General features: G+C 42.1%; 1 protein-coding gene across 1 annotated transcript in view; it reads left to right on the forward strand.

The window, feature by feature from the left end:
• Positions 1-627: 627 nt before the first annotated feature.
• LOC112567676 (SPARC-like) overlaps positions 628-16,223 on the forward strand; it is a 44,736-nt gene continuing 29,140 nt past the window's right edge. The window contains exon 1 of the mRNA XM_025244411.1: positions 628-798. The gene's annotated coding sequence lies outside the window, so the exon portion shown is untranslated. The remainder of the gene's footprint in view (positions 799-16,223) is intronic.

Raw genomic sequence — 16,223 nt, forward strand, 5'->3', positions numbered from 1 at the left:
AATTTAACCCCTGTCTCCACCTCTGAGAAAAGTTGTGCAATAATAAAATCTGCATAGCTGTACAATAAAGACATTTATTTCCCAGACTGTTAGAAGAAGGTCCTTTTCCATCAAGGTCCTTCTTCATGTTCCTAATAACCTCCCAGTGGAGCATAGGGCCTTTTCCACCCTGGTTACACGACTTTAATGAGGGAAAATGAGTTGCAAAAGGGGAAGGAGAGAGGGAGAGATGTCGATGAGACAGCAGCAGCGAGCCATTTACTGATGAAGAATGTCACAACAAAGAGGCGGCGATCGGGTGTAAACCCCAAGCATGGATGTGATAGCTCGGGGACACGACATGGTGCGTGTTCGTCGTGCCGGACAGGAAATGACAGGGCACCTAAGGACAGGACAAGCAGGACAGGGTGGGGTGGTTGTCGAGAGTGGTCAGGAAGGACAAATAGTGGTGGTGGGTGGGGGATGTGACAAGGTACTAAAGTAGTTACGAAGGGAAGGCCCCGAAAATTGAAAGAGATGTCTGAAGGTGTATTTCACAACTTGTTCGGGTGTGCGTGCGTGCGTGCGAGTGCTTTCGCGAATATGTGTGTATGTGAAGGAAAGAGAAAGAAGTAGAGAGCTGCAGTCGCAAGACCTGTGCCGCGCGCGTTGCCGCTCCTGCCTCTCTCCTCCCTCCGCCTCGCGGCACAGCTCCGCGCTCTGGCGGCATCAGCGGCAGGCTGCTGGCTGCTCTTGTTGCTAGGGAGGCGCCGACGGACTCCAGCGTTCTGCGCGTGGCTTGTGTTGGAGTCAGGACAGGTGAGTACTCTTCCTCTTCATCGTCGTCTTCGTCTTATGTTCAGCCCCAACATTTCCAATCAGGGCCTGAATCGCACAGCCATCAAGATACGAGAAGCGCACCTCTCGCTTCTCGCGAGATCTCGTTATCTCTGTTTTTTTTTTTTTTTTTTTGTTATCATTTTTCACCAGCTCTGAGAGTCTTCTTACGGGTATGGTCTCTATTTTGTATATGTATATGACCTCTGTATATGTAAGATTGTTCAAGTTTGTCTATGCTTTCAAAGGAATATCAACAGTTGCAACTGTCCTTTCTCACTTTTTTCTCTTTTTTTCTGCTTTCTCAAATTGCTAATTTACAGAAAATTGTAGAACTGATGGAATTTTTAAAAATTGATACTCGTATTAGTAATATTTCAAAAAAATGAAGAGAAGAGAAAGTAGAACCAATAATCAAACAGACAAGCCAAGATCATTGTTTTCCCCAACTTCTCTACTAAAGGGGAATTAAAGACAGAAAGAGAAGACGAACGTGTTAATAGAATGGGTTAGGTGAGATGAGGGTGAGTTTTCCTGTCTAATCGGTTGCCTGGTTGCCTGAGCACAGCTCACATCACTTCACGTGCATTCCTGTGAGCGCAGTTCTCCCAGAAAAAAAAAAGCAAATAAATGGGAGGAGGCGTGCTGCCGTTGGTATGCACAGCGAAGGAGGCTACTTTATTTCACCGATGCTATAAGGTGGAAGAAGGATGCGAACCTATAAACCTTTACTATCGACCAGGTTGTTGTAACTGAAAAGTTCTTGTTACATCTTCACATACGTCTGTCACTGGCGACACAGGCTTGGAATATAAAAAGGAAATAATTTAGTACTTGAAAACAGACCTCGTTATTTCCAGAGAGGAGAAATCGAACTCCAAAAACTCAAACACCTTCTCGTCTTTCCGCCTCACAACGCCAGCATTTTTCATTCGTCTGTCTAATCATTATTCTTCTGTTGTCTAATCCTGTCTTTCCTCTTCGCTGCTTGAACGCAAAACATTAGGATGGATCCGCACACTTTCTACTATCTGTTTCTTTCTCTGCTGCAGTCATCTTTTCCTCCTCTAAACTCCGTGATCACGTGATGGCGAGGGCTGTCCGAGGAGGTATAAATGACACCTCTACCCTTGAATAAAAGAGGGAAAAGTTCAATTCTGTTTACATTATCTAAAATACTGGCTGCTTGCCATGTTCCACATGTTCATGGGCGGGTAGGTGGAGAGAGAGAGATTGGATGTTCAGTTTTCGTTTAATTACTGCACTGAGTCACAGAAAGGCAAACACGTTGGAAAAAATGCTGAAGGCGGGTAAATTCTTAGTTTACCTGAGGTGGTGAAAGAGGTGGGAAGAACTAGAGAAAGAGAGAGAGCAAAGGTAAGAAGGTTATTGCTGGAGGCAGGTGAAATTACATTCTTCCCTCCTGGCCTTTTACGGGGTGTGTCGTCTGCGATGAGTACTTGGAACACTTGCCATCCTCCTGCTTCCTTTTCGTCCTTCTTTCATCTGCAGCTTCTCACTCTCCTAATGCACCGAGTAAACGGCGATCACCTGGATGCGGAATCTTTTTAATTATTAAAAATGTTGCCGGCGCTCTCAGAGACAGCTTTGTAAAGCTTTATTAATGAGTTGGCTCCAGCACAACACCAAAATCGCTATTTACTCAGGACTCAACACAATTTTATTTTGATCGTATCTAAAAGACAGATTCTCGCTTTCTTCCCGGCAAAATAAATTTGTGAGAAACTTGACTGTAGCCCTCAACACCAATAAAACATTCATAGTACCACCACAACTATTTCTTCCTCTTGTTTTAGGGTTTACCTTTATGAGTTCTTTTGGGGAGAGAAGCCAGTGGGTAGACTCTAGGAATTTATTTTATCGCCCCTTCCTGAACATGAAGGTCTCTAGAGAAATACAGAAATATAAATGAGATTCCATAAAAAAATTAACCGAAACGAAAAATGTGCTTTTTTCTAGATGGTGGAAATAGTCATGCATCATAGGCAGGGTTGATATTGCCATGTAAAATTTATCTGCCTGTCTGTCTTTTTTTTTGTCTTTTTGCTTGGTAACCCAGTCTTTCTTTCTGTCACTCCATGCGTGCTTGTGTGGCAGCTGTATTTTAGTCGCTCACAACATTGCCAGAATAACAAAATCTGCTCTTTGATCTTCACATACAGGCATGCATGCACTGTAAATACCTCCACCAAACAAAATTGCAGTTAACCATTCCGAAGGCATAAAGTGGGAAGTTACTAGCAGTTAGCCACTGCCGGTATTTACTATGAGCAGTTCTGACAGTTCCTTTCTTTGTTCATGTCAAACAACGCGGCGGGAATGTTGCTTTGATCGGAGGACACACGACCTGGAGGCACAGCCAAGCCTGGAGTGGCCCCCCGACTGTTTGGAAGCATGAGCAACATAGGGTGACAATAGAAAGACTAGCACCGAGCTGCGACAACCGGAAATCGGAATTGTGTTTGGCTTCGGACGCCATTTTGAAACGAATATGTGTCGGCACTAATGGAGTGGCAAATGCAGCCTGCCGCAAATACTCTTTTTTTCTTTTTTTTTTTTCTTCCTTCCTTCATTTTGATGGAGCAGCTCGCCTGGTTTTCGTTCCAACCAGAAGTGTGAGAAAAGCATTACTATACTTAAATAGCTGTCTGTAAGTTTGCAGGCGTTAGATGATTAGATGATTCAAACAACATGCCTGTAGAAACTAAAAATGTTTTAAAATGTTGGCAAAACTGTCTTTCCAAACGACTTTCTTTAGTACAACTCTCCAACCCATCCCTGATGCCTTCAGTACATTCCTCTTACACAGTTTATTTCTGTACCCTCAGGACAGCAAGCGATGGCAGATGGGCGCCACCCTTACAAAAAAACTGCTCACCAGAGCTCTAACACCTCACCCCATCCCCACGACCTTTTTCTTTAACTATACCTTTCAGCTCCAACGATGTACCGCGAGGTGCACTCATTTATTGGTCGCAGGTCACCAAGTCGCGGGTTCATCAAAATAATCCGAGGGAAGTGCCGGCGCCAAATGCCAGAGCCCTCCAGGGACCGCCATCATGTCGGCAGGGTCTCTGTTCTGCTGCGGTTCTCTCTGTCGGATTTTTTTCCACGATCTGACAAAAGCGTTAGTCACGACAAGATCACGCTCACGCTGGTGGCTGAAGACCATTCTAGAAAGCATCTTGACCTTGTACCTAGCAACATACACCCTGGTCTTGACATCTGCACATGTGGAGCAGCCTCATGTTGAGGTACTAGGCCGGAAGTGACCTCACATGTGGTGATCGTTGACCTCGTAGCTCTACGCCCTAGAAAAAACGAATAGTTGTTAACCCTTCAAGAAAAATCACCTGTCTGGACGGCAAGAGCGAGGACATAGCGTGTGCTTTGTTTATGAGTAAAGGAATGGAAACAACATAAAAAATGTTCGTAAAAACAATAAATAAACCACTGCTTTGGCTGTTAGTGTGTTAGTTCTTCGAAACCAAATTGCTTTATTCAAAAGTTGCTTAAAGAAACCAAAAAAGAAGAGAGAAAGAAGAAGGGGAGTGAGTGGTGGAGGTGTGGATACACACGGCCGTGTTTTGCTGTCTAATCTGTGAGCAGGTGCTTTCCGTTAAGTGGTTTACTTTCGCAAGAGGATTGTCTATGAGCGAAAGCAAGCTTTGTTACCCAACGAGTGCTTGCTTGTGCCGGGGTCGAATGGAAACAATTACAGCCTGTTTATTTTTTTTAAGACGGTCACCAGGGGTTGAAATAATGGTGCTAATGAATGTTTTCAAACCACTGTCGCTGGCTGTCCACGGAGCTAAAGAGCCTACAGCATCTGCTGGGGAAGAGGATATGGGAGGGTTTTTTTCTCTCTGGGTTTGTCTTTCACCGCAGGAAGACGTCTTTCACCTCTCGGCCGCACACAAACGATGATTAATTATAAAAAAATCCTACATATTTTATTTCCATTAGAAATTTTAAAGAAATATTTAAGACATCACTCCACAGAGTAAACAGAGTCTGGAGGATGACCCTTTGTGATCATCTGACCAATGTCCTCTTCACTCTCGTATACAACTTTCTTGAAGTCATTGGACGTCCTCATCACTAGAATAATACTGATAAAGTAGTATCATCCTCTACATCAAAATTACAAGCAACAAGCCATGATATTGTTGTTGCTTTTTAGTATACCGGTTCGGATCACGGGAAAGAGGATTTTTAGTTAAAAAATGAAATAACGATCGCAAGACACCCAGACAGTAAACAAAGTCTAATGTCTTGTCTGTCTCTCTAGGCAAGTAGACTTTGAGTGTCCCAACGACCCGAAAGAGAAGAAGGAAAAAAAAGAATTAGCGGTAACTAGAAGGGAAAAAAAATTGCAGTTTTTTTAACGAGATGGTGGAGAGGGCAGGAGAAGTGAGGACTGCCTGCTAGGAAACAACAGAGTATTTGTTCCCACAAGCCCAGCGTCTAGCGGGTCGTTTGCTCCATGCAGTGCCCTCCCATGAGGCACTTACTCAGAACTTCCCGTGAGTTCGGTAATCGGCCGGAATACTTTCCCTTGTAGCTGCTGTGAAAACTAGATGGCGCCGAGCAAAGGACTCTGAAGGGAAGGCGATTACTCTTGATGGGACCTCGAAATAAACTGTCAGCTGAGGCTTGTCACACCAAGCAATGGGACCTGGTGATTGATAGTAAATGAATGTGTGCATGGGGAGTGAGGGAATGAAGCAGTGAGGAAAAAATTTTTTTTTTTGGGCTGGTATTTCTTGTTAGAACCTGACATTAGTACAAAAACGATTTTAGTAATTATCATTCGACAACTATTTATATTTTGTAATGTCATTTAGACCGTACTGGAGCTTGTCTTTCTGTTTAGAAATTCGTAAACACTAACACGACATTTATTTTATTGAAATACTGTTTTTTATTTACATCACCAGCAGTGCAGCTAGTTTATTTGTAAACTGAAACCAGAGAGAAAATGTCCGTGATTCTTGCAGCGACTACCACACCACCTTGCGGTGGGTGTCTTGTGCCGGAGAATAATATCCTCCGTATTTTTGCGTGGATCCCTTTGCCAGCTCTGTGTTTGGACTCACTCTCATGGCACTGCTTCATAAATAAGCATTTTGTGTGACCTTAATGGAGTGCGCTGATCCTCCCTGCCAGCCCCTGGGCAGCCGTGTTTTTCTCGTTTTCTCTCGCGTCGCCATTTATATCGCGCGAAATCACATGCAGGTGTTACCAGATGGCCTTCTGTTGGCCTGTTAGGGGAGTCTTCTGGATCTGGTTATACACAAATGTGTTAAATGCGAAAGGATTTCAAGAGAGTCATCGCTTTCAAAGTTTAATTTCAAGTGACTTAGTGAACGCCTTTCTATTTAAAAATGTCTCCAAACCTAAACCAGTGTGACCGCAATCTTTTTTCAAGCTCTCTCTTAGGTTTAATTGTCCCAGATACAGAGGTAAATCAGTGAGAGGCAAGTGCAAGGTATGTGTTTCCAGATGAAAAGTTCACGTCTTGAAGTTTATCTTTTTATGTCTCCGTTTAAGTTTCATTCCTTAATGATTGCTTTTTTTTCCTTCCTTTTCTCTATCTTTACGGGCGCATTTATTTTTAATATGAAGTTCAGATTTATTTTTATCACCTCCTTCTTTCCCTACTTTTTCTCACTTTTTTGTGACTACAGCGAATTTTTTAAAAAATTTAAATGGTCTTCTTGCTGAAAAAGAAATTTATGGCAGTTTGTTAGCGTGACACAGAAACGTTTCCTGGGTAATTTTGGCGATCGTCCCTTCCTAAGCTATTTCAGTCGCTTTAAAAAGCTCTAATTGTCCGTTCAAGTTTATTGTATCTCGGTCTAATGCAAATAATACCTTCTTTCTTCCTTAAAACAGAAAAATTTCTCCTTCTTCTCCTCTTCCTTCTTTACTTTCTTCTCGTTCTTCTTCTTATCCATCTTCATCTGGTCACCCATTGTAAATATCAGCCCCCCCCCCCCTCTTGCTTTGCCATGATTTTCCTTACAATATACTCATTAATTGCCATGCTTAATTTATACCTTGGCTTGCCTGTCCCCCGCCTCACCTTGCCTGATCCTACCGTCCTGATACCTTGCCTACAATACCTTACCTTGCCTCGCCTTGCCTTGTCATGACTTGCCTGCTGCTACCTTGCCTCGTTCTGCCTTGCAGTGCCTTCCTCTGTCTCTCTTTCCGATAATTTCTGTTGAAAAGGAGTTAATGGCATCTTGTTAGCGTGACAAAGAAATGTCTGCTGGGTCATTCCGGGGATTCTCCTTTGTTAATCTACTTTAGCCGTTACAAAAAAACTGATTGTCCGCTCCTGCGCAGATCACGATGATGGAGTGGAATCAAACTCAGTAAACTACTGTACAGTGGGGGGCTAGTTCAGATGATTGCCTCAACACATAATAAGTCAGATTTATATGGTCAAGGGGAAAGGTTGAGCTTAGCTCGTCTCATTAATGTCCTGTACTTGTCCTCACCTGCAATTAACTCCCTTATCTTAATGATGTTTATGTCAGCCGCTCTATATCCTCTTCAATAATATATTTTTGTTTACTTTAAACCACGTTCCCTTGCTTTTGAATTTCCAAATCGTGAATGAAAAGCAAAGCTCTTTACTCGGGTAAATGTATACAAAAGATGTACTAGTTCTATTTTTGTTCATCAGTAATGTCCAGGTGTCGGCTTGAACAGGGATGTGAATTCTCGCCCTACAGGATCTCATTGTCAAAATAAACAATACGATAAAATAGTGATACAAAAATAACTAAATATTCCTGGATTAGTTTAATCGCTTACTAATCCATGTACCTTCATACAACCTTCCAGTGTTACCTGGACATGGACATTACACAGCAACTGTAAATAACTCCCATCGGTCACCAGGTATTGGGGTCTGTAACGGTCTCATCGTGGCAATGGAGTTTCTCTCTATTTCTGCAGACAAAAATCCCTTTTTGCCCTTGATTGAAAAGATAGCATCGGAAAAAAACCACTTTACACGTGCAGACCAGCAGATGGCGCCATAAACATTAAGCCGTTAGAAGGGTATTTCCGGTTTAATCTGCTATCACTGGTGCATAAAATTATTCTCCCCGGCTTTAGAAAAAAAAAAATCGCTGGAATACTCATAACTGCCCTTTGCGCAGAGTCGATTGAATTTAGATATTTTTACGATACTATCAGATGACATGTTCGTCAAAGCAAGATAATTCGTTAACCTTTTGTTCAAGTTTGAAATATGAAAGGTGGACTGCGACAAAGATGAACAACAAATGTAGACAAACAAACATCAGGTAGGCAGACTGACAGACTATTGCAGAATGTCATCGACAAATAAATCATTTCTCGGTATTTACTGTGTGTTTATATGGCAACACACTGAACAAGAATATTTTTGACGGTGCGGTTGTTGTTGTGGTGTGGCCTCCAGAGAGACTCCATTAGTCTTTGCTTTTTCAGACATTTTCTATAAAAAGGAAACTAGTTTGTGGGCCTAATTGTCTCCTAGCGCACAATAGAAGCAAAATTAAATGCAGAAAAATGTTCTTTTTTGTCTAAACTGACCGAATGCGTGTGCCGGAGTGAGTCAATTGTTCCGCTTTTCAGTTTCTAACGGACATTTCATAACGTTGTCGTTGCAGCTCCACGCATAAAAGCTATTTTTTTTTCTTTCTATCCGAGTGCTGCGGCTCCCCGAGCTGCATTCCACCTTTAATGAATCACATCCTTCCAGACATAATTGTCGGCTATTATGTTGGCCTGCTAGGTTGTATCTCGACATTGTTGCTACTCTGCCTTGGCCAGGATGCCACGTCTCGGGTTTATTCCGTGCGTTGCTGTAGAGGGAGTGAGTGATGGAAAGAGTAAAACAGAACGGTTGAAATGGTTGGAGGAATAAATGCTGGACTGCCCATTGCCCGCCAAACACCGCCAGCTAAGTGTATGTGGTAGTCTCATGCCTCGCTGGTCCAGCAGGAGCTGGAGATGGCATTGAAATGAGGAGGAAAATGACGATGATGGATCCTGTCTTATTTAGCCTTCCCAGACGCTTAGTGTGGGGTCGAGGTCAGAGGTTAGTCTGCAGATCAGACTCAACGTCATGTGAGCTGCTGTGGGGCGAGTTGTCGCTCAGACAGTTATCTACCGTAAGCAGGAGCCTCGTCTCGCCCCCGTGGCTTTCACGCTCTGTCGGATTTTGCTAGCATCCGCAAGAATTCGCTCCAAAAATAATGGATGGATCATGGATGGATAGAAAAAAATTAATAATTGAAGAACTTCTACTATGTGGCTTGGAAAGATCCACTATACGTCCAGAGTAGTGAAGATCCTCCCTTCATCATCTATTCTTGAACATTATAGTGAATATTTTCCTTTATATGAAATTACTCGACATTTTAATCCTGTTTGATGTTAGAGAAGGTCTGTTCGAACACAGATTTTAATATTTCCACCATAAAGATTAACTACACAAAGGCAAGGCTATCTGAATTCTTTTTGTCTCATTCTAATAAAATATTGAGTTTTTTATATTCCATTAGCACCGTGGAAGTATTGTTCGAATTTCATGCTTTGTAAGCAGTAAGGATTATTCCTGCCTAAAATATCTTGTAAACTTTTGACACGGTTTTGAATTTTTTTTTAATCGAACTTATTTCTTTTCGTTTTTAGATGTTTCATCAAAGTTTGACATTTCAGATTTTTCTTTTTTTGTCCCCTTTCATCATGTGACATGCGAAGTCTGCCGAAGTGGGGAAAGTCTTAATCTGTCGTCTGCTTGGGTTTTATTCTTCTTTCTATTTCTTCACGTACAGATGTGTGCATAGTTCCATGCACCATACGTTCTTGTGGCCCGGTAGCCAATGTCGTGGCGGGATTATGTCACGTGATACCTCGCTGGAACTGGGTCCGCACTCGGGGGAACAGTACAGAGAAAGTTCCATCGATTTAGTGACAGGCCGTTAAGTTATAAGCCCAACGGTATGTATTTCACTTCACTAGAGAGCTCTGAGAGTGCTCCTGCTTCTGACAGAATGATTGTTCTGAAAGAAAAATTGTGTGATGTTGTTGTTGTGCTATCTGGCAACCGGAACAATCTCTTACTCCGACTTATTCCATTTGACTTTGTTCTTATTCCTCCACCTGAACTTATAGTCCAGAGTTAACGATAGTTGCTCAGATATTTTAGAATCTTTCTAAAGTTTGGCATGTTTTATATTTCCTTTAAACAAGTAGGAAGTTAAAAAAAACTGTTTATATCCAGAAAACATTGTAATACGCACACAGTCACAGTAAAATGTCTACATGGGTTAGTTTGTGAGTACACGGACATCCAGTAAGCTCCATCCTTTTGTTTCCAGCTCGTTTGCTTGACACGCACGTGCAATGATTTTGTCTTGTCTCCTGGGAGGGGTCAGCAAGGACCGTGCTCTGTCACAGACACGACGGCCTGTACGCTGGAATTAGAAATGTTTGATAACCCTGTCTTCCTTATCAGCCAATCAAGCTTCGTCTGCCTCCTCCCCCATCCTCGAACAAAAAAATGTCTTGTCCTCCCGGGTCTGCTCCCCGCGGATCACCCATGCTTCACCTCGCTGATTTTTGTCTCGGAGTGTCTTCCCCTTCCCAGGCAATTCCATGGCGCGCGAGAGGACATTTGCATATCTGGCGCTATCGCTGCCCTTCAGCTTCTCTCCATCCCTTAGGGCTCTCTGTCTCTTCGATCTCTCGGCTAAAGGCCGGAACTGGCGGCGTGCGTCCGACTTGTTGTCTCAAATCTGGTTAGGTGGAGTGACCATAAAGTCACTGTATTCGTTACCCGATGTGCCCAAGTCAGAACCACTCCCCGCTGGACGTCGTTATAGTACCTGAGGGTGGACCATCCACTCGCTTTCTTGTCTCGTCCACCCAGAAGTTCTTAAAATGCCAAATGTTGGGTCTTACATTGTAATTAGCACAACACTGGACTTCAAATGTACCGGGCTTGTCCATTGAAGTCTTCGTGGTTTATTGAGTGAGATTATTTGCATTTTTGGAATCTACTATGTCCTTTTGTTGGATTTTATGTCAATCAAATAGAAAAGCTGTCGATAGGAAATTAATTTCAGTATGGCATAGAAGATCCGTATACCACATCACTCGCAGAGAAATAAAATGAAATGATTCTAAACAGAGATTAAGGCGGTCGAACTCTAAAACGCAAGGGAACTTTAAAATAAAGATTTAAGAATCTGAAATACGTATTGCAAGTAATGCAATTTCTTTTACCTGGTCATTTTCAGTGCATGATATTGTATTTTCCCGTATTTAACCCAGCATTAAAAGGAAATTCCAAAGAAAATTAAATTCTGTCTCGTAAATGAAAATAAGACATGGTAACACCCTGTACCATACCCTATCTCTTCATCTCTGTTAATGTTCTCTCGCTTTGTTAATATTGTAAAATAGCTTTTAATGACTGAGCATAAATGTTTTTGATTTTTTTTTAATTGCACACTTCTTAAGTTTTCTGAAAATCACCAATAAGCTGATATAGAAGTACAGGCAAACCAGCTAAACTAACAGTTTATACGTGAACAACAGACTAAGAGCTTGGAAATAACAGACAATACCAGTCACACAGAGAAAATAGTATCTGTTAAACAAAATATCATGTTAAACAAAAATTATCTGTCTACAAAACGCAGTAGATGAGGGTAACTGAAAGATGCACCTTTTCCAGGTAAAATTGAACCACAAGATTTTGTAGTTTCACACTTTCTACTGATACACAACGCCAACGAACAGATATCAGAGAGAAAGAGAAAGACTGGGAGGGTGAGAGAGAGAGAGGCACGCAAGCACACACAACCCACACACCATGCAATAATAAAGGACGCATTAGTCTCTAATATCATAATTTAATCACCATTGTATGCAATGGAGCGTGTCTACCCTAGAAAGAGCTATAAAGGGTAGCTGCAGCAGAAGAATTCAAGAAGATGGATGAGAATAACACCTCACATCTGAGATGTGGGGAAGGGAGAAGTTACTAGAAAACCGTGCTTAATGTTCTGTGAAACGCAGCCTCCAGACCCAGTCCTTAAAAGACAGGAAAACAACTCTCAGTCGTTGTTGGACATCGCAGCTTGGAGTGGACGTATAAAGGCGGCAATGAAATGGCGGTAGGCAGAGATAATTTGATATCAGCAGTCAGCTGCTGTAGACAGGGTGGCTGTCTAGGTTGTCTACCCCGCACCATGAACTTCACCTCGCAGTGGTCCAACATCATGCCGCCAGACAAGGCGAATGCGAGGTATTGAAGGTTTACTAGCTACGAAATAAAATAGAGTTGCCTGTTAAAGGTTTTGTCCATTTCTTTTATAGCTTTGGCACAATATTCCTGACATTTTCTTGCAGCCATTTATTGACCTAACTTTTGGAGACCAGTGAGCCGCAACATCGCGCATAAGTCATCGAAACATACGGTTGGTTTGCATTTCATAGCTCGTGAATCATGGCAGGGTTGTAAAAGAAAGAGAGCGCGCACAAAAGAAAAGCAAGCACCATAAAAAATATAATAAAACTGAAGCAAGCAAACATAAAAAGAAACCAACGAAAAAATAAAAGAAAGAAAATGACAAAAGAACTAAAAACAATGAAGAATGAATGATTAATAAACTAAAATAAACAAATAAAAAATAAAAAATGAAATATATAAAAAAAAGAAAAAATGAAAAGGAACGGAGAAACTTTAAAAAAAAATAAACAGCAATGAAAGCAAAACAGAAAAGGAACAAAAGATCTAAAAAAAAATCATGTCTTTTTTCTTTGTCTTCTCAATCAATGTTTTTCGAGGACAATATTATTATCATTTCAGAATGATGGGCAATTCAAGAAAATGATGAAAACCTTACACACACACACGGACATACCACCAGCAGCAGGGTTAGCAGCAAAGAGTTCGCAAATACACATATATGCCTTCTTCACGGGCTGTAAAAAAACATTCACAAAAATATTCCCCCAGAACATGTTTGAAAGGCTGGATTCAGCCATGTTTTGACATGCGCACAGCTTGCTTCAGCCTGGCTCACAGCAAAAAATAAAAACTTTGGTCTAGGTCACTTTGCCCTAGAGATGATGCCCCAGACGACACACAACAGACATTTATTTATCTGGGCCACCACTATAAAAGTGATATCTACAGCAATCACCAATCATTCCTACATCCTGCGAGGCACATCCTAGCACTCGGGTTCTGGGTGGAATAAACCGATTCGGATGCTCCCGATCAAAATATTGTGATAATGAAATAATTTAAACATTTACTTTAAAGAAACGGGTAAAAGATTTTTTCCAACAAACTGAATCACACCGCGTTCATCGATTACAAACATCGATCGAAAAGGCGAACAGTCATTGCAAAAGTTTTGCCTTGTCTGGACAAGGATTATAAACCGTCATTCTCGCCTGTCTGCAAAACACAGGCTCAACGATGCGGCAGTTTAGACGGTTTTTTTTTTCCCCCTGATAACGTTAGCCACCACTAGAGAGAGAGAGAGGAAGGAATGAAGAAAGAAAATTAAACGAAAAACAGGAAAAATGTGTGAGAAAAAAAAAGAAACAAGAAAAAATAAAGAAGACAAGGAAAAAAAAGGTGTGAAAACTAGAATTCCTCTGTCCTAAAATAAATTTGTTTACTCAGCATACAAATGTCACCATAACCATCTCCATCAACAGTCATTACTTACAAGCATGCACAGTTAAATCGCAAGCACGTGCACACAAACGCTCGTGCATCCACGTCAGCGCAGACGGATGCACCTGAGAACACGCATCCCACAGGCATTGCCGCAATTAATTTTAAAGAGGCGAGCAGGTGGATCTTCATGGCGTGTGGAAACTTGTACAAGCCTTAAATATTTCAGCTGCCGGCTCGTTAATGGAGGGAGTGGGGAATAGGATAGAAAGAATGTGAGAAACACCAATGTGTGTTTTATATACCTGTCAGGGATTTCAGGCCTAGAAAAATCCAAATTTCTGTGATGTTATGCACGGCACTTACTCAATACAGTTGACTAGCACCGAATGATGTCTGGAAATCATTGATCTTTTGACTGGCCGGATATGAAGACGACTTAAGGGCTTCTGGCAGCAAACAGGACAAAGCAAAGTGACAATGCTGGATATTGGAGGAAGCCAGAAAATGAAAATCTCTGTCTCTTCCCTTTTCTCCCGTGTGTGTGTGGTTTTTTTTTCCTAATATTCTTCCGCTGAATATTTCTTTATTCTAGAATTTTATCCTTTTTCTACGAAAACTCGATCAAATAAATGGATTTGAGTTATTGCAAGAACGGAACCTGAAAAACACCTTCAGCATCTTTCATGTTCACCAGATGGTGGATGGAAGCAGCGGAAGTCTGAGATGGTGAGCGCGTTGATTTGCTAAACTGATTCCTTTCCACTGCACTGTGAAATGTCTTCCTTTTCCCCCTTCAGCTGCACCTGCTAAAATCTCGTTTCAGTTCCGGTTGTGTCATCATACAGGCAGGGGAATAACTGGAGTTACATCTGGGGTAACCAGAAATTCCAAAAATTTCAATAGAAACACTGTGCATAATTAATTTTAAGAGGAGATCACAATAACCTGCTGTGCCTATTGTTCATTTCAAAGATGTGTTAAATATAGTTTTCTTTAGTACACTTACTGCAAACGGAAACAAGTCGGATTTTGTTCTCTGTGTCTAGAGCGCCTCTGAATTCTTCGGACAGGTACAACGTGTTGATGTCGGCTGTTATCCCCAACATACTTTACACGGTAGGCACGCTATCAACAAGCAACGTGGGGAATTCCGGTGTTGATGTGATGGGGACTCGCTGTGGGTGCGTATCAGTTACCAGTGTCTGTGTCTGTGAGAGACAAACTTGATGTTCCCTGCTGTTTTAAATAGGAATGGAAGGACTGTATTCTTATCAAGTACATGCAAAGGATGAAAAAAAAAACATTCTCGAGCTCCCAGTTTATTCACTGTGAGCGGAAACGGGAAAATCTACTGGCAAGAATTCGTCGTGACTATGTCGAGCATCACCGCCGCGGCCTCCGAATCACGCCGGCTGTAAGCTTGTCTAATCGAAGTAAAGCTTTTTCGTATTGTAATCCACAGACGGATCAATGAGAATTGTGATTATGTGTGGTTTATAAGATTATAAAGTTACATTAACTTAAAGGGTTAGGTTTAGGATTCGCGCCTTGTAAAAAAAATATTATTGGCTAATAATAAATATATATTAGGGGTGTTGAAGAGCATCGTCTCGGTAGGAACGAGTATAAACTCAAAAATGTGAACTAAATCGCAACCCCCGAGTTACAGGTTCTTCGCAATATCCCTAACCAGTGTAGTGGACTGACAGCGTGAATCGTAAAAACACAGACAGGACCTGCACTGCAAGTGTTAGTGCCAACGCCAGCCCGTGAACTGAAACATCATTAAATTTCAATGCTGGACTAGAATTTTCTGGCTGCCCTCACGAAGCTCCACTCGTCAGGCGTTGGTAACGGAAGAATCTAATGCATTGGAAGCAATAGGACATCTTCGTGCCTCTGCCTGTAGGCTTAAACGAAAGAAGCAGCCGTCGGCAACCAGACATGGACAGAAGAGGGAAAAAAGCGAGAAGAGCCTTTGCAGTGACAGAACCAACACAAAAAGACTAGCTTTAAAGGCCGTCTGCTGCTGAAAATTCGATAAACGGTAAGACAGATTGTCTCAGCCGTCCCAGTGTTGACGACTTTCAGAACCGCGTTGGACCTCTACCCTCTCGTCACTGAGAAAATCCCTGTCAGTGCCTAAGCAGGCAAACACCGTGAGCCGTGGAGAAAACGTACCAGACGACGTGATCCCGTAATCCCGGAATATAATCCACTTGATGTCGTATTAAATCCTGGATAAAGTTAAAACAAGCCTGGTAAGTAGTTGTTGTTTTTTTTTAGCAAGACGATGATGATGATGATGATGATGACCGATATCTCGGTTCAACTCTAGCACTCAATGAACAGAAAAGTGACAATGTAGATCAATAAGAAGAAAGAAAGTTTCAGCAAAGATTTAAAACATGGATTGGGTGGATCAAAGCGCAGCCTCTCTTTCGCACACACGGCAGAATGACGTAAGCGACGTGTGTTGGGGGAGGTGGTAGAAGAGGAAGGATGTCAGGAAGGTAGACGGGGAAGAGCACCGGACGCGTCACACCGGTCAGGAAGTCATTCACGTCGTAAACGTTTCAACCAGGAAGACGTAAACACCACGTAGGAGCCACGTAAGCACGACGTAGGAGCCACAGACAAGACAATAAGCGCAGGGGGGCAGCAAAGTCTCTGC

Source organism: Pomacea canaliculata, linkage group LG1 (genome assembly GCF_003073045.1).
Source record: "Pomacea canaliculata isolate SZHN2017 linkage group LG1, ASM307304v1, whole genome shotgun sequence".
NCBI classification, from domain to species: domain Eukaryota; kingdom Metazoa; phylum Mollusca; class Gastropoda; order Architaenioglossa; family Ampullariidae; genus Pomacea; species Pomacea canaliculata.